The sequence below is a fragment of the Bubalus bubalis genome, chromosome 8 (assembly GCF_019923935.1).
Source record: "Bubalus bubalis isolate 160015118507 breed Murrah chromosome 8, NDDB_SH_1, whole genome shotgun sequence".
Classification (NCBI taxonomy): Eukaryota; Metazoa; Chordata; class Mammalia; order Artiodactyla; family Bovidae; genus Bubalus; species Bubalus bubalis.
This window is the reverse complement of record NC_059164.1, coordinates 49,835,323-49,859,939: the sequence shown is the minus strand read 5'-3', so window position 1 is coordinate 49,859,939 and position 24,617 is coordinate 49,835,323. Positions and strand designations below refer to the sequence as shown.

The 24,617-nt window shown below is 39.2% G+C and overlaps 1 protein-coding gene across 1 annotated transcript in view; it reads right to left on the bottom strand.

Moving 5' to 3' along the window:
• Nucleotides 1-24,617, bottom strand: part of CTTNBP2 (cortactin binding protein 2) — a 474,139-nt gene that overhangs the window by 406,970 nt on the left and 42,552 nt on the right. The gene's annotated exons all lie outside the window — the stretch shown is intronic.

Here is a 24,617-nt window from a genome sequence, read left to right as displayed (position 1 = left end):
CAATCACCTCAAGAAACAAAAGGATACAATCACCTAAAAAGATGATAAATTCTCAAAAGTTGTGGAAGGCAGCCTCTGAAATGGCCCCATTGATCTTTCCTTCCTGGCATTCATGTCCTTGGTAATTCCCTCCCCTTCAATATGGCCTGGACCAACTGATTTCCTTCTAACAAATAAAATATAGCAAAAGTGATGTCACTTCAGAGATTAGTTTACAAAAGGAAGAGAATTATGTCTTGCTAGCTCTCAGTTGCTTTCTCCCTCATGTGCTCTGAGAGAAGCCAGCTGCCATGTTCTGAGCTGCCCTAAGACAGGCCAATCTGACAAGGAACTGGTTAGCAGGAGACATGAGCCCTCCTTCAGGTGAGCCTTGATATGAGACCCCTGCTGATGCCTTGCGGAGAAGGCAATGGCACCCCACTCCAGTACTCTTGCCTGGAAAATCCCATGGGCGGAGGAGCCTGGTGGGTTGTAGTCCATGGGGTTGCTAAGAGTCGGACACGACTGAGCGACTTCACTTTCACTTTTCACTTTCATGCATTGGAGAAGGAAATGGCAACCCACTCCAGTGTTCTTGCCTGGAGAATCCCAGGGATGGGGGAGCCTGGTGGGCTGCCGTCTATGGGGTCACATAGAGTCGGACATGACTGAAGTGACTTAGCAGCAGCAGCAGCAGCTGATGCCTTGACTCTGCCTGATGAGGAACACTGGGCCAGAGGACCCAGCTAAGCCATGCCTCGATTCCTTACTGGCAGAAACCATGTGATAGTACTTTTCTTTAAGTAGTTACGTTTTGGAATAATGTGTTATACAGTAGCTAACTAATACAACAGTTTAGTGAGTGTAAATCAAAACTGTTTTCTGGCTTTCTCCCTTACCCTCTACACTTTGTGGTCAGAGCCCATGAGGAAATAGGCTGTGATAATTTTAGGCAACTTTATTTTCTTGAGCTCCAAATTCACTGCAGACGGTGAGTGCAGCCATGAAATTAAAATACGCTTGATCCTTGGAAGAAAAGCTATGACTAACCTAGACAGTATATTAAAAAGCAGAGACATTACTTTGCCGACAAAGGTCTGTATAGTCAAAGCTGTGATTTTTCCAATAGTCATGTATGGATGTGAGAGTTGGACTATAAAGAAGGCTGGGAGTCATGAACTGATGCATTTGAACTGTGGTGCTGGAGAAGACACTTGCGAGTCCCTTGGACAGCAGGGAGATCAAACCAGCCAAGTCCAGAATGTTCTTTGGAAGGACTGATGCTGAAACTGAAGCTCCAATACTTTGGCCACCTTATGCAAAGAACTGACTCACTGGAAAACACCTTGATGCTGGGAACGTTTGAAGGCAGGAGAAGAAGGGAATGACAGAAGGTGAGATGGTTGGATGGCATCACTGACTCAATGGACATGAGTTTGAGCAGACTAGTGATGGACAGGGAAGCCTGGTGTGCTGCAGTCCATGGGGTTGCAAAGAGTTGGACACGACTGAGCAACTGAACAACAATTTTAGGCAAGGCCCTGAGAAGAGAGAGCTTGCTGCTTCATTAACCAAGTAACAGAGTGTAACATGGTGGGAGTAGTCCCACTTTAGCCGTAGGACCATGAAGAGTTGAATGTTATAGACATTAGAAGCACAACAAAAGCAGGAGATAGGACCATGACCTGGGTGCCAAGCCACAACATCTGCATTAGAGATGAGAGATGATGTCATGGCAAAAACAGAGGACACATGCAGCCATTGTTCAGGTTCATCACGGCAGTTAGATAGAAAACAAGATTGGCAGCATAAAACAGTGCCACTCATGATACACTCTAGAGTCTTCTTGAAAAATTTAAGGAGAGCTGGTACAAAGTCAGAGAGCATCCAATGTGTTTCTTTTGTGCTACTGGGTGGAAGAAAGTATAGACTTCACCTGCTTCCATAATGTCACTTCACTACTTTTGTTGCTTGCTTTTGAGTATTCCAGCATTTGGCTTTCCCTTCTATTTTCAGTCTCTAATACAGTCAAATGGATGTGCTCACCCTCTCATACTCATTGTATTCACTGTCACTAGCCTTCCTACTCAGAGAAGGCAATGGCACCCCACTCCAGTACTCTTGCCTGGAAAATCCCATGGACGGAGGAGCCTGGTAGGCTGCAGTCCATGGGGTCGCTAGAGTCGGGCACGACTGAGCGACTTCACTTTCACTTTTCACTTTCACAAATTGGAGAAGGAAATGGCAACTCACTCCAGTGTTCTTGCCTGGAGAATCCCAGGGACGGGGGGAGCCTGGTGGGCTGCCGTCTATGGGGTCGCACAGAATCAGACACGACTAAAGTGACATAGCAGCAGCAGCAGCAGCCTTCTTACTGAATATAACCTTTTCTCCCTTTTTATCTAATGCCCATCCATTTGCAAAGTTCAAAGGAAATTCTAAATTCCATATACCATGCAAAATTATTAAAATTTTTTTCTGTGAGTTTGTACCATGAAATTATAGATTAATCTACTGAGTATAATATACTTATCTAGAACATGGCTAATATTGCCTAGACATTTTCAGAGATACATGACATATCTGTGGCATAGCCACTCTTCTTAAAGTCTCAATCTAATTATTAAGACAAAAATTTCTCCTGTGACGCAATAAGAAAACATTGACACTCTGAGTACATATTCTTGATCCTTTCAGAACAAGTCAAGTTGCTGCTTAGAAGTACTTGCCTTCTAAAGTGAAAGCAGAGATTAAAATGCTTTTGGATATTTCAAAGCAAATTTCTGTTTTCATTCTTATCTTGACATTGATCATAAATGCAGGAGACATTAGGGAAGTGGTTTCAATCCCTAGGTCAGGTAGATCCCCTGGAGGAGGGCACAGCAACCCACTTCAGTTTTCTTGCCTGGAGAATCCCATGGACAGAGGAGCCTGGCGGACTACAGTCCACAGGGTCACAAAGAGTCGGACAAGACTCAAATGAGTTAGCATGCATGCACACAGTGGTGGCAAAGATGGTTGCAAGGAAGTTAGTCCCTACTTGAATCTGATTTTCCAGAGTTATTCCTAATGAGTAACTCAGTCCTGCTGTTCTCAGCTGTCTGTCACCAAATCTAGATGTTAGAGCACCGCGGAGAGGTTTTGAGAGAGTAGGAGTAATATCAGTCACATAATATCACCAACATATAAATTTAACCTCATACTTATTATGTGATACCACCAACACATCAACTCAATCTTCTTCTCAGGCCCTCTCTTCATATGATTTAAAAAGTAGAAGAATCTATATTCCTTAAACTTGTTTCATAGGATAATTTCACTCTATCATGGAATACTCTTTCATCTCTTATAACTTGCCTATAATGCTTATCCTGGAAAAGAATATACTTATGCTTGGAAATAACTAGAAGTTGTTAATAACTGTAATATAGGGTAATAGTTTGAAATACCATCTGATATAATTTTCACTTTTGGGGTAATTCCTGTTATCCAAGTCTTTACCCTTCAAGGATGAAGTGGTCATTATTTCAGAGCATAAGCAGAACCAGCCAAGAACAAAGAAGAAAGTCTTCATTTTCAGGTTTCAAAATAAACTTTTAAAAAGTTAGGTACAGTTGGTCATGAAAGCATAGGCTTAATGCAAAGCTTTGCACCTGAGAAAGAAAAGGGTTTCCTAAATTCCTAAAGCTTTCCTTTAAAGAACAAGAATCATAAAGCACAGAGATTTGCTACAAGCCATGGGGTTGAAAGGATGTAGACTGTAGTCTTTCTAGAGGCCTTTCTTGTCACACAAGAGGTGACAGCCTGGAGAGGGTGAGAGGAGAGAAAGGTGAGGTGAGTGTGGAGCCTCTGTTAATGTTTTGGCCCTGCTCCTCTCCCACCATAAAAACCTTGGCTGAGAGTAGGGAGGGGATGGAGGGAAAGAGAGTTGGTGAGATCTGAGGGCAAATAATAATTACATTTCTCTTAGAACTGATACCAATGTGCTCTGCATCGATACTGGGTAACTGTTGCTGGGAACATACAGCAATTAGCTGTGTTCAGATAAAAAGAAAGGTCTCAAATGAGAATTTGCTTTGGATTATTCAGGATTTATGCAACTCAAGGAAAGATCCAGAAGTTCCACCCAGGGAGAACTAGTAAAAGAAAAATGTTGAAAAGGTGCCTGGAGCCATAGATCGTAAGGCAAGTAGCCAGAAGCCATCACAAGGATCACAGACATCAGAAGCAACAGCTGCGAACTTGCCCTAAATACAAACAGAACCCACTGCTCTTTTGCTGTTGTTCAGTCTCTGAGTCATGTTCGACTCTTTGTGACTCCAAGGACAGCAGCACACCAGGCCTTCCTGTCCTCTACTATCTCCCGGAGTTTGCTCAGGTTCATGTCTATGAAGCTGGTGATGCTATCTAACCATCTCATCCTCTGCCTCCCACTTCTCCTTTTGCCTTCAATCTTTCCCAGCATCAGGGTCTTTTCCAGTGAGTTGACTCTTCGTATCAGGTGGCCAAAGTGGCCACCTTCAGCATCAGCATCAGTCCTTCCAATGAATATTCAGGGTTGATTTCCTTTAGGATTGATTTGTTTACTTAGAGTATCATAAATCCCACAGAGAGCGAAACACACTCAGAGATGTTAGAGAACTCCCCAGGTCAGCACATAGACCAGACAACTCTCCCTCTGATGCCAGGAGGTTTCAGACGTTTCTAGGTGCCATATGCCATCTGGCAAGAAGAGAATGAAGAAGGGGAGGGGAAAGAAAATTTGAGAAACTGAGCATTTATTCTACCCCTCTCCCCACCAAAAAAGTTAGTATAGAAGAGACAAATTTTCAAAAATACAAACACTTTTAACTTGAAAAATCCAGGTTCTCATACCTACTATCAGTATCTCCAGTCCTCTTCACCCCTTGCCCCCACGTACAGAGGTAAGGTCTTCAAACAAAGCTGAGCTCAGTCTCAGTACTATCATTACCATTCTTCCATTTGAATCATAGTACCTATAAATCTGATAGATTTCCCTTTAATAACTTCTTCCTTTCCACATATATTCAGAGGAAAATGGGGAATATGTAGGGTCCTAAGCTCTAGTGTTTAGTTAAACACAGTTTAACTGCAGAGTGAAAATCCATCATACACTGTTAAGAAAGGTCCAAAACCTTCAACTGTATAAATGGGGAAACAATTTGTTAAGTTAATGAAATAAGAAGTCTGGTGACAACCAATCACTGATCATATTATGTTCGAATTTACATCATATACACATTCATAATGTTTCAGGGTGCTTCATCTGGAGGTAGCGTACTTGAAAAATATATTGGGATAAATCTTTATTTTAAAATAGACAAGATGAAGACTGCACCCTTTCGACAAAACCATTTTGTTTCTTTTTTCTTTAATCAGAGTGCTGAGCTGACCACCAACAGACAGTGGAAGGATTTTAGGAAATGATCTCCTATTTTTTTAAGTGTTTATAATACAATAGTACTCATTGTTTCTCTTTTTTAATATAAATTTATTTATTTTAATTGGAGGCTAATTACTTTACAGTATTGTATTGGTTTTGCCATACACTGACATGAATCTGCCACGGGTGTACACGTGTTCCCCATCCTGAACCCCCCTACCACCTCCATCCCCATCCCATCCCTCTGGGTTATCCCAGTGCACCAGCCCCGAGCATCCTGTATCCTGCATCGAACCTGGGTACTCATTGTTTCTCATCTGAATAGCCTGAAATCCTATAATACTCCACATTCCAAACACAAGAAATGCCTGAGAATTTTGCATAAAGCTGACCCATTCTTTCCATCTGTGAGTGAGGCCACACTTTCTGGTGATGCAAGTGATAGCACAGGAAAGGAGTCCTTTCCTGTACCATCAAAATGTGCTACAATATCTGAAGGTTTAGCCCTATGTCCTCAGGCCACCCAAATAATACTTTTTCTTGAAATTAGTTTATTTTTTTAAAATACTGATCAAGAGACAACTTATACAATTTTACAAACTCTGGAGATGGAAAATGGATTATTTCTATTTTCTGAGCATCTGAGCCTACCCTGGCTGCAATAGTCTTCTTAATCTCCTGCTCTTTGAAAAGCAGTAAGTCTGCTTGGCCTTCAGCTGAATAAAAATTTCAACAAAGTCACTTTCATATGACTTGTCACAACAGTATGCACTTCTCTCAAGCAAATGAGTCCAGTTAATGCTGCTGACAGCCCTTACCCTTCTATAGTATCATACTGATACGGGGAAAATGAACAACAGACTGATAGAAACTGTCTCCTTCCCCTGCCAGTTTCCATTCCAAATCTCCTAGATCAGCATTATAAGCCATGTCTGAATACACAATCCCTATGAAGACAGAGGAACCCTCCAAGATATCTCCTATGGCACTCTCCAAACTGCCATAGTCTTCATTAACTTATATCACTGCTGGTCTTAGACAATTCTCCCTGATTACAGATGAAGGAAAACTATGGTACTCTCCAACAGAAACTCTCAGCAAGTAGGAAGTGTGACAATTCCCCCTTCACTCCCACCACAGCCAGACAACAGAAACACAGAGAAATCTAAGTGTGACCATGCTGTTGTTTAAAAGAAAACTCATGTATGCCTGGAAGGCACGATTTTCTTCATCATAAATGTCAACTGACAGTTGATATACAGGTTATGACAAAGCTAGACAGTGTGTTGAGAAGCAAAGACATCACCGTGCTGACAAAGGTCCGTGTTGTCAAGGCTATGGTCTTTCCAGTAGTCACATACAGTTGAGAGAGCTGGACTGTAAAGAAGGCTAAGCCCCAAAGAATTGATGCCTTTGAACTGTAGCGCTGGAGAATACTCTTGAGAGTCCCTTGGACAACAAGGAGATCAAACCAGTCAATCTTAAAGGAAATCAACTCTGAATACTCATTGGAAGGAATGACGCTGAAGCCGAAGCTCTAATATTTTGGTCACCTGATACAAATAGTCAACTCATTGGAAAAGACTCTGATGCTGGGAAAGATTGAAGGCAGAAGGAGAAGAGGGCATCAGAGGATGAGATGGCTGAATGGTGTCACCGATGCAATGGATATGAACTTACGCAAACTCCAGGAGATGGTGAGGGACAGAGAGGTCTGGCATGCTGCAGTCCATAGCGATGCAAAGAGTCAGACATGACTGGGTGACCAAACAACAATAACCACAGGTTATGGAATTTTCAATTTGGCTAGTTATATTTACTTGATCTAAATCAAGGTTCTTAGTGCTGTTGGGAAGTAAAGTATTATCCTTATGCTCCCTGTGTGATAGTCATCACTGTTTTATAGATCATTGTAAAGGGGATATTTGCATACTCAAATAAAAGGGGATGAGGAAACTGAGCCACAGAAATAGCATGTCTTCTCATAAATGAATACTGAAAAAAAAAAGGAGAATTAAAATCCTAGTAGCAAATTGTTCCTGTCACCTTCTAATCATAAAGTCAGAGCCAAAGGGAAGATAGTTGGGTGACAAGCAAGTAGGTTCCCACCATGTGGATATTGGCAAGTTCCCACAGTAGGGATATGGATAACTTCTGAGGCAGATCTTTTACTTGGTGTATGGTCATTATGTTCCAGTAAAAGTTAGGACACATTTAAGACTTCCCATTATTTTTGTAAATAGTACACATATTGCAAACCACTGATCAAGCTTACTAATACTTTGCTTTTTGCTGGAGAGAATATTTAGGAACAATCTTCCTACTAGAACATCATGCTAAAAAGCCTGGGCCCATGTGAAAGGCAGAATCAAGGCCCACACTTCTGTGCACAGGTGGTGCTTGGAGACTTCTGTTCTCCACACTTTTGCCAGTGTTTTAATGATTTTATTTTAAACAAAACAGAGTGAACATGTTTCAAATTCATTTATACTTAAATGTTAATATTTTGTAAGAGTTAGTTGATATCAAAAGTAGTTTTTGTCCTAATGTCTTAGAAAGAGGGCCTGGAATCTGGTCTGTTTTAAGTTATTCTTAGCAGTCTTGCCCTTTCTTCTCTCTGCAACACAAAGGGTTTCAGTCACTTTAAACACAATGAAAACATTTTCATGACCCTAATTTTACTCTTTAATATACTTATCTGGCAGAGAAGGCAATGGCACCCCACTCCAGTACTCTTGCCTGGAAAATCCCATGGATGGAGGAGCCTGGAAGGCTGCAGTCCATGGGGTCACTGAGAGTCGGATACTACTGAGCGACTTCACTTTCACTTTTCACTTTCATGCATTGGAGAAGGAAATGGCAACCCACTCCAGTGTTACTGCCTGGAGAATCCCAGGGACGGGGGAGCCTGGTGGGCTGCCATCTATGGGGTCGCACAGAGTTGGACACGACTGAAGCGACTTAGCATACTTATCTGGGATAAAAGTTTTATAAGCTAGATGACAGTAACGTAATCTCATCAGCCCTTTTTTCATATTTCATGTGCCCTATCAAAATATACTGAATTTAGACTAAGATTTTAGAAACAAAATAGCAACCACAATATGGAAAAACCAACATTTAATAAAATGAACATGTTTCCTGATTTCAAGTTTTGAGTTGCCATCCAAACTATACATTAGTGAAGTAGCCAATCCATGGTGGCAATTACTATGCAATATGATGGTTTAAAATAAAGGTTAACTATTTTAATTTACTGTCATGTCAGTGAAAGCTATCTTTATTTCTTGAAAATATTAGACATGTGGCCACCTAAAGAAGAACTAGATGACTCAATTATTCATAAGTTGAAGACCATTCATTTACTTTAAACTGTACTCAGAGTCTTAGCTACTAGAAGTCCTATCTGCTTTATTCTTCCTGTAACTCACAGAAAATGCATTAGTAGTTTTCAGATCACCACTCACAACAATGTAGTGGCTAAGGACAAGTCTTTATTTTTGTATCGATAACTTCAGCATCATTAGTTATATCTATGTTTTCCTAGGAATCCTATGTGGGAATTCAAATCACTAAATGCTGTTTAAATTATTAAATCCCCCCATGTTGCTATTCTCTGAAGAAAATATATGCCAAACATAGTAATTCTATATAAAAGTGATTACACAAGTTATAACTTACTCAACAGCCTCATGAAATCTGGGAAAATAACAAAGTATACAAAGGTCCAATTAAACAAAAATTATTCATACATTAAACAGAATAAAAAGGTTGTTCCCCCCAATACCAACTAACACTTCATATTAAAATGCCTAATTTCCAAAAATAAATAGGGATAATTAAATCTGAACCTCTAGGGGATAGGTCCCAGGCATCTGTATTTTTTTCAAACCATCTCAGATGATTCTCATATGAAGGCAGATTTGAAAAATCACTGACTTACAGGAATATAAACTAGAAGCTAAACATAGGCTAGAGTAACTTTGTAGAAAATACATGATGTAACAGGGTTCAGTGCAAGGCTCTGACCTTAGTCTTGAGAACCTGAGTGAAACCATGTCAAAATTAGTTTTGAAACCTGTAGTACTAAATGCTGAGTCTTTTCTTTGAAGCAGATAATTTGAATAATAGTTTCCTCATTCCTTTACAGACCTGATTATATCTTCGGCTTAACAAAACCACTGTTTATTTCATAAATATTTATTGAGTTCCAGGCAGTATGCTACTCACAGAATGACCCAGAGCAGAGAAAGCCTAGCCAGAGGCCCAGAAACTGTTTGTACCAACCATTGCATTTTCCAGAACACATTGACAATACCCATCACATCAAATCTGTTCCCCCACCCCAGGCAGTTAATCTTCATGGTAGTAACATTGCTACCATTCATTATTCTTACACTGCCAATTTTTATGATTTATATACATATAATTAGCACTGATGTAATTTTTTTAAAAAACAGCCAGCAGTCCACTCTCAGAAGGAAAAGCCTGTCTGAGAGCTATAAATGGAATAAAGAATCATAAGAAACTTCACATAGCCAGTCATACAGGTAAATATCTTAGACCAGTCAGAGATGAAGCTAACCACTGCAGGACAAAACAAAGAGAGTAAAGTAAATGAATCATTTATCCTCCTTAGGGTAGCATACTGAGTTCTGGCTCCTGAACTGTTAGTTTGGTTCAGGAATAGTTTTATACCCGAAAGTATCATACAGTAGTTATAATTGTTATAGGGTTTTGTTTTGTTTTCCCAGAGATCATAGAAAAAAACAAAATCGCACTGCTCATGGTGGGGAATGAGGTTGGGGAAGTGTTGTCAGAGGAGGGACCACTTGAGCTGAGTTGTAATAGACAAGTTGCTGCTAGATAAATAAAGAAGAACGTACGAATGGAGAGGGAGAAGTGTACTTAAGACTAAGGGGATGGGTATATGTGGAGGCCCAGGTGCAGGAGCCAACAGGATTGTTTGGAAATTTTCAAGTATTTCAATGTGACTGGAGCATAAGAAGGCAAGAGAGGGATGGCTGGGAGTTAAAGCCCAGAACATAGGCTCTGATACACTGAAAAGACACTGGTGATTTAGCCCATAAACTGTGCAATTTTTAAATTAGTAACACAGAAGCACTGGAAGATTTATATTTTATGTTTAAGATTTGTTTGGGGGAGATTTAAGGATGAAAGACTGTGGAGGTGTGGAGATGGCTGGGGGCTATGGAAAGTGAGAGCTTGGACTCATGAATGGCAGTGGGGATGGAGAAGAGGGACTCCTATGAACCTACTTTAGTCTACAACTTTTGCCATTGTCTTTCTTTTCTGCAATACACACACACACAAGAATTATTTTCTATATCAAGTGTTATGAGATAATATCTCCATCATGTTACCTGGATAAGAAAGAGGAGGGCAACTCCTAGGTTTCAGGGTTAAAAACTGGTAAATGATGACACCTTTTGTGGAAATAGGATGCAGAGGAGACCCAGGGCTGGTTAAGGGGAAATGAGTTCAGAGTTAGATGCAGTTTTAAGTTAGTTTGAGAAACAGAAAACACACAGTCTCTAAAATCTTGAAAAATTCTTTTGAAAACTCAAATTTAAGAACATTCTGCAAAAATAGCTGATCTATACTCATCAAAAATGCCAAGTTCATGACAAGAAAGAAAGACTAAAAATGCTTCTAGACTTAAGACAACTAAGGAGACTTGACAGCCAACATGGGTCCAGTATTTCCTTCACCTAAAAAGGGTATTATAGAGAAAACTGGAATAGCAACTAGTATTGTATCAATACAATCCAAACATTGTATTAATTTCTGGTAAATGTACTGTAATAAATGGCCTTGATTTTTAGGAAATGTACACTGAAGAATTGAGGGGTAAAAGAATATCACACATGCAACTTACTACAAATGACTCAGAAAAACAAAACAAAACAAAACATGTATATGTAGAAAGACTGAATTGTCAAGGTAGTATGGTAAAGTATTCAATTTTGAGAATTTTAGCAAAGGGTATGTAGGAATTCTGTGTTCTATTCTTGTTATTTTTAAGTAAATGTTAAATTATGTCAAAATAAAAGTATTACAGTAAAAAGTTCTTTTGTGAAATATTTTAAAATGTTGAGAAAGCATAGAGAATAACATTAACAGATATTAATATTTCCTTCAACCAGAACAACTGATAATATTATTTCATTTACTTTCAGTCATTTTTAAAGAAACAATTATAACATTTTATATAGAAAATAATTTTTCAATGTGTATGCATATTGGAGAAAAGGAAGAAAATGGTAAAGGCCATAGATTAAATCATCCCTCAATTTAAGAAATGATGAAGCCCATAATCTCCAAAATACACAAACAGCTCATACAACTCAACAACAAAAATCAAACAACCCAATAAAAAATAGGCAGGAAACTTTAATAGATATTTCTCCAAAGAAGACAGAAAGATGGCAAGTAGGCACATGAAAAGATGCTCAACATCGCTAATTATTAAAGAAATGCAAATCAAAACTATAATGAGGTACACCTCACATGGGCCAGAATGGCCATCATTAAAGTCTACAAATAACAAATGCTACAGAGTGTGGAGAAAAGGGAACCTGCTGCACTATTAGAGGTAATGTTAAGTTGGTGCAGCCACCAGGGAAAATACTAGGGAGGCTCCTAAGAAAACTAAAAATAGAATTCCATACATCCAGCAATCCCACTCTTGAGCATATACCTGGACAAAGTGTTAGTCACTCAATTGTGTCCAACTTTTTGTGACTCTTGGACTTTAGTCCATGGCTCCTCTGTCCATGGAATTCTCCATGTGAGAATACTGGAGTGGGTTGCCATTTCCTTTTCTAGGGAATCATCCCAACCCAGGTTTCGAATCTGGGTCTCCCACGCTAGAGGCAGATTCTTTACCATCTGAGCCATGAGGGAAGCCTACCTAGACAAAACTCTAATTCAAAAAGATACATGCACTCCTACGTTCATAGCAGAACTATTTGGAATAGTCAGGTCATAGAAACAACCTAACTATCCATTGACAGATGAATAAAGATGTGGTACATATATACAAAGGGAAGTTATTCAGCCATAAAAAAGAACAAAATAATGGCATTTGTAGCAATATGGATGTAATTAGAAATTATAATAGTAAGTGAAATAAGCCAGAAAGAGATAGACAAATATCATGTAATATCACTTATGTGTGGGATCTAAAATATGAAATAAATGAACCTATCTACAAAGCAGAAGGAGCTTCCCAGGTGGCGCTAGTGGTAAAGAACTTGCCTGCCAATGCAGGAGACATAAGAGACATGGGTTCGATCCCTGGGTCGGGAAGATCCCCTTGAGGAAGGCACGGCAACCTACTCCAGTACTCTTGCCTGGAGAATCCCCTTGGACAGAGGAGCCTGGCAGGCTACAGTCCATGGGGTCACAAAGAGTTGGACACGACTGAAGTGACTTAGTACGCATGCACACACAAAGCAGAAACAGCCTCACAGACATAGAGATCAGACTTGTGGTTGGTAGGGGAAAGGGAAATGAATGGGCTAGGAGTTCAGGGTTGGGTAGAGGCAAACTTACTTTTAGAATGAATAAACAACAAGGTCCTACTCTATAGCACAGGGAACTGTATTCAATGTCCTGGGACAAACTGTAATGGAAATGAATATTAAAATAGAATGCATGTATGTATATAAATGTGTCACTTTGTTGTACAGCAGATATTGACACAAAATTGTAAATCAACTATACTTCTATACAAAATAAAAACTAAAAATTAAAAAAAATTTTTTTAAATATGGGTTAAAAAAATACAAAGGACTTCCCTGGTGGCCCAATGGCTCAGATTCTGCATTCTTGATGCAGAGGGGCCAGGTTCAATCCCTGGCCAGGGAACTAGATCTCACATGCCACAAAAAAAGAGTGAAGATCTCACCTGCTGCAACTAAGACCTGGTGCAGACAAATAAATAAGTAAAATTTCTGAGAAAGGAAAAGAAGAAAATTGATCAAACCTAGAGTATTCTCAGAGATTATTAACCCTGCAGTAAAGCTAATCTTAGAGCATAATTTAGCTATTCTGCAAAAGGTCCAAAAAGTTAAATTTTAATGTTAGTTTCTATAAAAAGCAAAAACAGTTTCTTCTCCATATACCAGCAAATGAAAAGAAAGCACTTTTTTTGTTGTCTTGATTTGATGGGAATGCACATAGAAAAGCTATTATACTTCAAAGATGCCATTGAATTGAAAGTATAATACGAAAAAAAAGACTAGCTATTAACAAAATGGGCTTCCCTTGCAGTTAGGCTGGTAAAGAATCTGCCTGCAATGCAGGACACCCCACTTCAAATCCTGGGTTGAGAAAATCCCCTGGAGAAGGGATAGGCTACCCACTCCAGTATTCTGGGGCTTGCCTGGTGGCTCAGCTGGCAAAAAATCAGCCCACAATTCTGTGGGAGACCTGGGTTCAGTCCCTGACTTGGGAAGATCCCCTGGAGAAGGGAAAGGCTACCTGCTTTATTATTCTGGCCTGGAGAATGAGATGGACTGTATATCCATGGGGTGGCAAAGAGTTATACAAAACTGAATGACTTTCACTTTCAAGACTGGGCCACTTTCCTTCCAAATGTACAGTAGTAAAAAGAAAGCTCATCTCCACTTTCTAAGTGAGCCTCTTGATGAAAGTGAAAAAGAGAGTGAAAAAGTTGGCTTAAAACTCAACATTCAGAAAACTAAGATCATGCCATCTGGTCCCATCACTTCATGGGAAATAGATGGGGAAACAATAGAAACAGTGACAGACTTTATTTTCTTGGGATCCAAAATCACTGCAGATGGTGATTGTAGCCATGAAATTAAAAGACACTTGATCCTTGGAAGAAAAGCTATGATCAACCTAGATAGCATATTAAAAAGCAGAGACATTACTTTGCTGACAAAGGTCCGTCTAGGCAAAGCTATGGTTTTCCCAGTAGTCATGTATGGATGTGAGAGCTGGAAAAGAAAGAAAGCTGAGTGCCGAAGAATTGATGCTTTTGAACTGTGGTGTTGGAGAAGACTCTTGAGAGTCCCCTGGACTTGCAAGAAGATCCAATCAGTCCATCCTAAAGGAAATCAGTCCTGAATATTCATTGGAAGGACTGATGCTGAAGCTGAAGCTCCAATACTTTGGCCACCTGATGCGAAGAACTGACTCACTGGAAAAGACCCTGACACTGGAAAGATTGAAGGCAGGAGGAGAAGGGGACGACAGAGAATGAGATGGTTGGATGGCATCATCGACTCAATGGACATGAGTTTGAGTAAACTCTGGGAGTTGGTGATGGACAGGGAAGTTGGTGTGCTGCAGTCCATGGGATTGCAAAGAGTCAGACATGACTGAGCAACTGAACTGATTAACAAATAGACCCTTTTGAGAGTATCTCTTAAAAAAAATAATAATACAAACTGGTAAAAATTGACAAAATATGTGATACCAAGTATTAAAACCAGTGATAGATGTTATATCCCAGGTTTGTAACCAAAATGTAATTTTTGCCCTTATCTTCTTCCTCTGGGTTCCTGTGTACTTTCCTTTTCAGGAAGGATTCAGGTCACTGCCTGGTGCTCATTTGGCTCCAGGTATAAGTCAGGAGACTTGATCTGAAAGGAAATTTAGATGGACACATGATATTAGCCTGGCCATTTAGGATGTCTGGTCTCCTTCAGCTATCTTTATCCAGATAGTCATCTCTAAGGTGTTTAATCTTGGTTTCATTGGAAAACAGAAGAAAGGTTAACAGAGAAGCAGGAATCCATGACCAGTAAGCAAGTCAAAACAGTGTACACACAAGAACACATGGAACAAACTCATGTGACCCCATGAGAAGGAACAATGGTTTTCAAGGGTGGAGCAAGGACAGGGCACTTGGACCCTTTGAGCAGAGGAGGGAATTAGAGGTCCCTGGGATTGAGGGTGCTGGCTCCCACATCCACCTTCTGCTTCACTTTCCTCTAACTCACCAAATGCATCCCTGGTGGCTCAGAGGGTAAAGCGTCTGCCTACAATGCGGGAGACCCGGGTTTGATCCCAGGGTCAGGAATACCCCCTGGAGAAGGAAATGGCACCCCGCTCCAGTACTCTTGCCTGGAAAATCCCATGGTCTGAGAAGCCTGGTAGGCTACAGTCCATGGGGTCGCAAAGAGTCGGACACGACTGAACGACTTCACTTCACTTCACTTCATCTATGTTGCAGTGTAAGCTAAAGTATAAAGAACATTTAGAAGCCATGGTTTCCAATTCCTGGAAATTAAATTCTGAAATTTAAAATAAATTTAAAAAAATCAAGTTTTATGACATCATTAAAAATATAGATTTAATGAAATTTTTATAAGCATATATGTGCACATGTGCATTTACAGAAGTATCTGAGGAGACGGTTGCCTAAATATGAACAAGACTGATCTCTAGGTGGTAGCATTTTATATAATTTTAAATGTTTTTTGTATTTTAATGTTTTAATTATAGTATGCATTATTTTTATAATCAATAAAATTTTATTTTCTTTTCAAATTGCAAAGCAGTTCATGAACTGTCAAACACCAATTATTTTTCAGAGTTAAAAGTCATCTTAGAGGTACGTATTTTTTAATACAAATACATTTTTAAAAGTGTGTGTATGCTCAGTTGTGCTTGACTGTTTTCGACCCACCAGGCTCCTCTGTCCATGGGATATTTTTTCAGGCAAGAATACTGGAGTGGGTTGCTACTTCCTCCTCCAGATTTTTAAATGAAGCCAAGTTAAAATTGTTTACTACTAATGTTTAGATTCTTAAAATATTGAGTGTTTGTGACAGTCCTGATGTTAAATACAGGTTCCTGTGTACAAAGGAGGTGCTATGGTGTCATCACGTTACTTGCATCTGACACTTCTATGTTATAGGTTTATAATTTCATAATATCTCATTCCAACTTAACTTTTTAAAAAGTGCTTTTGATTATCAGCTATAGGGCTCAAATGACTCTTGCATCACTTTGCAGACAGAGAGACCACCAATCATAAGCAGTGAAAATAAGTCCTCAACACATGTGCAAGCAGAATCCAGGCCCATCTCAGCCCCCCCCCCCTCCCACCCACCATCTGGACCTCCCTGCGGTGACGGGAGCAGCAGGAGGAAGCAGAAGGTGTACCCCTCCTCCATCAACCGCTGCAGCCTCTAGTAGCAAGATCCAGAACAACAGGCCCCAAGTCATGACTTTCCTCCTCTCTCAGCACCTTACTGACCAGACCGAAACTTTACGAGATTCTTCAAACCCCTTTCAAATCTATAATCTATGAATTTACAAATAATATCAAACAGTAGGTTTTCAAATCGAGTGAAATTGAGTGTTTTATCCCCTCTTACTAATTAAATCAACTTTTTGATGGCAGATGTATGAATAAATTTCCAATTCAAACCCTACCCTTCCTCCATTTTAAGAATTTTTTAAACTTCGAAGTTCTTCTCATAAAAGCATCTTTACCAATTTAGTGACGTCTCCTTGCTTGGGGGCTTTTCTGGGATTTGATCCATCAAGTAGTCTCTCTCTCTGTCTGTCTCTCTTCTGAAGTTCTCTGTTGACTTGAAATTTATAAACAAGTTTATCTGCTCCCATGCTTAAAAGGACTTTCCAGGTGGCACCGTGGTTAAGAATCCAAAGCAGGAGACAAGAGTTCAATCCCTGGGTCAGGAAGATCCCCTGGAGGAGGGCGTGGCAACCCACTCCAGTATTCTTGCCTGGAAAATTCCATAGACAGAGGAGCCTGGTGGGCTACTGTCCAGGGGGTTACAAAGTCAGGCATGACTGAGTGACTGAGCACACATGCTTAAAAGCAAGGCCTAACACTACCTTCTACTTCAGCTACAATCCCACCTTTTTCTTCCCTCCACCCCCATCTTCACCTTTTATTTCTCCTCTCTTCACCCATGATTGATTCCTTCTGCTGTCACTCTGAGTAGTAATGGCTTCTAAAGACAGAACCAATGATCATCAGTAGGCACCTTGATGAATCATTTTATTTTGTTCATTTTTTCTTTCCTTCTTAAAATGTACTTCCATCAGGATCATGGACACTAAATTCTCCTGTTTTTTTTTTTCCCATTCCACTAGACTCTTTGCTGGTTTCTTGTCTTTTGCTTACTTCTAAATATTGGTGTTTTCTAGAGCCCATCCTATTTTCTCCATTTTCCTAGGCATCTCCCCCAACTGATATTGTTGGTCACCCCTATATACGTCCTTTTTTTTCCTGAGTCCCACATCAATATTTTTAACTTCTCAGTGGATATTTATTTTTTCCTCAAACACTCAGGGAGTCCATCAGTGCACCAGTTAAGAAACAAAAATATTTAGTCTGGCTATTGGTCTCTTTTTATTCATTTTTCCCTCTTTCCAACCTATGTTTCATTCCAAGATACAAATCTGAGCAGGTTAATCCTCAACATTAAAAAAACTCCAGGTCTTCCTAAGGGACCAAGTGAAAAATCCAAACTGTCAAACCCTGGCTTGCAGAGCCCTTCCTCTCCAGCCTGCCTGTAGATCTTCATTCTCTTTCTTTCTTTCTTATGTCCTCAGGCCTGCCAAGCAACCACACATATGGGGGTACTCTCAAGCACACCATCTTCTTGCATATCACTGGGTTTCATCAGATGGTTTTCTCAGACTGAAACGCTCTCCCCTTTCTTCACAGTTCAAATGCTTCCTGGTAAATTAAACTTCTCCAGTTTCATCTTCTTTTTCCCCACTCATATGTTGATCTTTAATACAATGTTTTTACTGTACTGCAAATCTTGGGCAAACTAGTACCCCATTTTTTGTGTCTAAAATAATTCCTGATAAACAGGAAGGCTCCTCAAATTTATGAATGAATTAACAAACAAAACTACAGACTCACACAATGGGTGAAATTTGGATAGCCAGAAAAATGAGGAAGTTTGGAGTTTAAGTGAATAAATAGGGCTTTCGTTTATATCTCAGTTCAGTTCAGTCACTCAGTCATGTCTGACTCTTTGTGATAACAGGGACTGCAGCAAACCAGGCCCCAGAGCGTGCTCAAACTCACGTCCAGTGAGTCGGTGATGCCATCCAACCATCTCATCCTCTGTCATCCCCTTCTCCTCCTGCCTTCATCTTGCCCAGCATCAGGGTCTTTTCCAATGAGTCAGTTCTTCACATCAGGTGGCCAAAGTATTGGAGCTTCAGCATCAGTCCTTCCAATGAATATTCAGGACTGATTCCTTTAGGATTGACTGGTTTGACCTTCTTGCAGTCCAAGGGTCTCTCAAGAGTTCTCAAACACCACCGCTCAAAAGCATCAATTCTTCGGCACTCAGCTTTCTTTATAGTCCAACTCTCATATCCATACATGACCACTGGAAAAACCACAGTTTTGATTATACAGACCTTTGTTGGCAAAGTAATATCTCGGCTTTTTAATATGCTATCTAGGTTGATCATAGCTTTTCTTCCAAGGAGCAAGCATCTTTTCATTTCATGGCTTCAGTCACCATCTGCAGTGATTTTGGATCCCAAAAAAATAAAGTCTGTCACTGTTTCCATTGTTTACCCACCTATTTGCCATGAAGTGATGGGATCAGATGCCATGATCTTTGTTTTTGAATATTGACTTTTAAGCCAACTTTTCACTCTCTTATTTCACTTTCGTGAAGAGGCTCTTTAGTTCCTCTTCACTTTCTGCCATAAGCGTGGTGTCATCTGCATGAGGTTATTGATATTTCTCCTGGCAATCTTGATTCCAGCTTATGCTTCATCCAGCCCAGCATTTTGCATGATGTACTCTGCATATAAGTTAAATAAGCAGGGTGACAATATACAGCCTTGACGTACTCCTTTCCCAGTTTGGAACCAGTCCATTGTTCCAAGTCTGGTTCTAACTGTTGCTTCTTGACCTGCATACAGATTTCTCATGAAGCAAATAAGATGGTCTGGTATTTCCATCTCTTGAAGAATTTTCCAGTTTGTTGTGATCCACACAGTCAAAGGCTTTAGCATAGTCAGTTAAGCAGATTTTTTTTCTGGAATTCTCTTGCTTTTTCTGTGATCCAACAGATGTTGGCAATTTGGTCTCTGGTTCCACTGCCTTTTCTAAATCCAACTTGAAAATCTGGAAATTCTCGGTTAATTTCATTCATATTTGTATGAATTATTTGTAACAACTATGATTAATATGTGCCATTATATGACTCCCTACTCTTTACCCAGTCCAAGCATTTTCAGCAGGAGAAGTAGACTTTTGTCATCCTCTCCAACATTCACTAGCTTGGCCTCCATGTCTCTCCCTGGGTGCCCTTCTCTTCCTGACATTCTTCTCAGCACTAAATACTTACCCTGTGTTGCCATCTTGAACTTAACTGAGCTAATTCAGATTATTAAATCAAAACAGATTTATTTCACACTTGTTGCAGTCTAAATGGTGGTAAACTGGATAAGTACTTGTGACTAATACTTATTTACTCATCCATTTCCCTTTTAGCAGTTGTAAAATAATGCATGCAAAGTGTACTGGAATAAGACAGATAGCAGAAGCTATTGATGATAAAGCTTAGTACATCTCTATATTGATGCATCCTTAGCAAAAAGGTTAGGAATTGGTTTTCAGATCTTTTTCTTTCCTCAGGAGCAATCCTGAGATTCTATGTCCAGGGGTAGAGGAGGACTTGTATTTGACCCCCACTTTTCTAAGGTTATCATACCCAGATGCTGAAATTTAGAGAAAAACTAGAACCTATAAGCTGATAAAAATCAGAAATTCTTAATTTTTGGAGTGAGTGCGACTCCAGTAGTGAGATAGCAACCTGTTTACTACCTTTTATTTAGGTATCAAAGCCTTACCATTTCACTGGAATGTAGCTATCATTCAAAATCAACTATTCATCATCATATTGGGGAGTCTCAATTGATCAAACAATCACAAACTAAGTAATTGCTAAATGTCAATATATGTGCTTTATAAAAATAATTATAAACTGAGTGTCACCTGAGGGAGAAGAAATGTAGTTCAAATCTCCTTAAATAAATGTCTGTGTCCTATTCTGCATGAACCAAGTATTTTGCATCTTAGAGAAAATTTTTAAAAATTAAAAAATATGAATCAATTCTAATAATTTATCCATGTTTTCAGTACATGGGTACATCAAAGATACAGGTTTTGATTTTGCTCAATACAACTACATTCTTAAGGACAGATATACAAGGAATGTTACTGAGCAGTGATGCTATGTCTCCATCATTCTTACTTTTTTCTGTACAAAAGAGAATATCCAAGACTGAAGTTATTGAATCAACCTTTTCTACATATCATTACTGGTAGCAGCGAACCGTCGACAGAGCTGAGGGAAAACCCTAGCAACCTGGGGAAACATGGCCTCATAATCTTGGGAAAACCAAGCAAGATACCCTCCACGCTACTGTGGGTTTTGTGCTAGACTTTGAGAGACAGGAGAGAGTAAACAGAAAGACAAAGACTTTAAGCCTGTGCCTAAGGGATGCCAATACAGGAAGTACTGAATACTCAATACCACCAATTCAGCTTTGCCTGTGAGGAAGCAGATTTAAAGGAAGCTAAGGCAGGCTTGGAGAGAATGAAAGACATGCCCAGAGATCATTCTAAGGGACCTGTGGAAGGACAATAAACAAAAACATCCCTCAGTGATGGGGGGTGGGTGTCACAAGTTGCTTAAGTGCATATGAAACTTGAGTCTTTGTGATCCCAGCTAATGGAATCACCTCTCTCCTATTACTCACTGAATCACTACCCACTTAACAGCAGAAAGAATAGAGAAAGGGACCTTGTTTCACGGACAACGAGAGCTATCTCTCTGCTCAGATATCTAGAGTCTTGTGGTGGGATGGTGCTTAGATAATGTTCATTAGCTGTGTATCTCTGTTGAGAAAACATGCCTACTTAACCTGTATGTGACATAAAAAGGTCACCTTTCATTTCTTTCTGTGCACAGTTTTTCCCATGCCATGAAAACAAGGTAAATGGGAAGAATAACACACAAATGTGCTGGTTCAGAATATTTATTTCTTCTAAATGCCTCATGATTTTCTTTTTAAATGGCAGCTGCTGAAAATATGGAATAGCTACTCTGTACTTGGTTTTATTATCCTTACTGAAAAATCTCTTGAAATAAATAATGCACACAGTTGAATTTATAAGGGCAACTTGGTTACTGTTGCTTTGGAAACTAGTTTTTCTGTGTATGTCCACAGACTCAGTTGATATTAATCATTATTTTTTAAATATCACAAATAATTCTGAATTTGCCAGGGATTTTTTTTCTTCTCCCTTTATTGGTTGGATAAAGGCTATTCAAATTACATAGAAAAGGGTCTGATCACGAGTAACATCTAACCTGCACTTTCTGCTCTAGAAACTACAAAAGTATAACAGAACTAGGGCTTTGTGTTCAGTCAGAGAAGCTAGGGGTTAAATCTAGGGTGCCTTTCTGGCATTATAAATTTGAAATTTTCTCAGTGTAGTAAGGGTTGCTTTGTGATTCACTGAAGATTTCATTTAGGAAAATTTAATTAAATATTTACATGTGTAGATGCTATTAACAGATGGAAAATCCCATGGACAGAGGAGCCTGATAGGCTGCAGTCCATGGGGTCGCTAAAAGTCGGACATGACTGAGCGACTTCACTTTCACTTTTCACTTTCATGCATTGGAGAAGGAAATGGCAGCCCACTCCAGTGTTCTTGCCTGGAGAATCCCAGGGATGGGGGAGCCTGGTGGGCTGCCGTCTATGGGGTCGCACAGAGTCGGACACGACTGAAGCGACTTAGCAGCCGCAGCAGTGTTGTTTTAAAAATAGTTAACAAGTTAAGGCTGTAGCTACCACTCCTCTGTTCCACCATAATTATGTAATTAAAACTATTGTTATTTAAGGGAAAAATCACAAATAAATATATATCAAAGCTATCCATTCAGGACATTTTCCCTCTAGCACTTAATTGTATAAAACAAAAATTGTAGAATCTTGGTTTTGAAACAAACTTTGGAAGTCCTCTAAGAATAGAGTGATAAGGTTTTGTCTTGATGAGGATAAAAATGAATGAAGGTGATTTGGGGCTGGATCTATGGACTGTCCAAGCTGATAGGGGCGAAAGGCAAATCACAAAACTGCCCAGGGACAAAAGATACACATAATGGAAGCTCTAAACTACCCAGATATCCTGTAAAGATACAGTCTGCTAAAAACCAGTTTATCTCATAAAATTCGCCTTGTTTTTCAGATAATATCATTTTTCAGATTTTAGAGAAAACAATAAAGGCAATTGTTAGTCTAAATTTTGTTACTAAGACTGCGAAGGATTGATGAACAAAAGTTGACAGGTGCTTTGGGACCACGCTGCTTCAGAATTTATAACAGCCAGGGAAGTATGCATTAGGTATAACCAATAGGGCCAGCAGTCTTTGAAAAGGTAAGTAGTCCCACTACCCACCTATTAGAATGGCCAGAATCTAGGAACACTGGTAATACCAAAAGCTGGTGAGCTTGGAAGCAATAGAATTTCTCATTCATTGCTGGCGGGTGTGCAAAATAGTGCAGCCACTTTGAAAAACAGTTTGGTTCTTTCTTATAAAACTAAGGCCACTTTTACCGTAAAATCCAGCAACTATACTCCTTGATATTAACCCAATTGAACTGAAAACTTAAGTACACATAAAGACTTTCCCAAAATATTTACAGCAGCTTCATTTATACTCAGCAAAAGTTGGAAGCAACCAAGATATCCTTCAGTAGAGGAATGGATAAATAAACTGTGGTATACCCAAACAGTGAATATTATTCAGCACAAAATCAAATGACCTATCAAGCTGAAAAGATATGGAGGAACATTAAATGCATGTTACTAAGTGAAAGAAGTCAATCTAAAAAGATTACATACTGTATGAGTCCAACTGCATGACATTCTGGAAAAGTTAAAACTTGGACAGGATAAAAAGATTAATGGTTGCCAGGGGTCCAGGGGTGGTGAGAGGAGGTGAGGTGAGGGAGCACGTTCAACAATCATTTGCTGACTAAATAAGATAATGAAAATGAACTGGAGAGAATTTGGAAAAACAAAGAGAAGTGATTATTAGATGGTGACTTCTGTCTCTTTTATTTCTTTTATTGCTGTTCTACATTTCATAAAGAACACTTTCAAATAACAAAGAAATCAAGATATATGTGCACATAATGTTTCCCTGATTTTCCATTAAGGTAACTGAAAGAGAAAGCAAATCTAATTTGTTGTAACTTATAGTTTACACCTTCTGATAACTACCACATTTTATTCTATGCATTCACAAGTTATCTAAGTATTCACAAGCTTAATTATCATTCTGAGTGTTGCCCAAACTTGATATTAATCAGGTTTATCCAAACACAAAATACCCAACTTTTTTTCTTTTTTGATTGTTGAAAATAGATTTGTCTATAAACGTAAACTGTCACACTGAGGAACTATCATGCTGAAGGAATGCTAAAGGATGACTAATAAAGATACATTCTTTATGAGGACAGAATATGTGGAGTTTGTAATATATTTTTGCCACTGCTGGTGTCCTTGCAAAAGATGTAAAGCTGATTCTGAATCAGTTTATGAATGACTCATTTGGTTTCTAGTAGTAATACCATTTACTTCCTATTGTCTGGAACTAGATTTTAACTGGAAGTAAAAAATGAGAGTCTAAATATGCTTCTTCACCTCTTAACAATGCAAGTTTGCTTCTGAGGAGCACTAAATCATAGAGAAGACAAAATATTATGTTACTAATTCAATAAATATTTACTACGTCTACTTAAAATACAAAGTACTGTGAAAAAATCCGATGGACAGCGAAACCTGGGAGGCTACATTCCATGGGGTCACAAAGAGTCAGACGACACACACGTGGGTGAATTAAAATTAAATAAAATTTATTTATTTAATAAATGTATGATGTGGTAAGAGAATAATGGATGTACAAACTACTTAAGACCTGACCTATAGAAATAAGTTTAAAAAATATTGATGTTTGGCCACACTTCATGGAGAAGATGGCATTTCATAGGTCCTTGCAGAATAATAAAATACGTAGAAGAAAAAGAAGAAGTTGAGGGGGCAGTGCATGTAAGGGGAGAGGTGGGGAGGTGCTTAGTCTAAGCAAAAACAACTTCATTAGCAAAGGTAGAGAGGACTAAAAGTGTCAGGTGTTTATGGGAT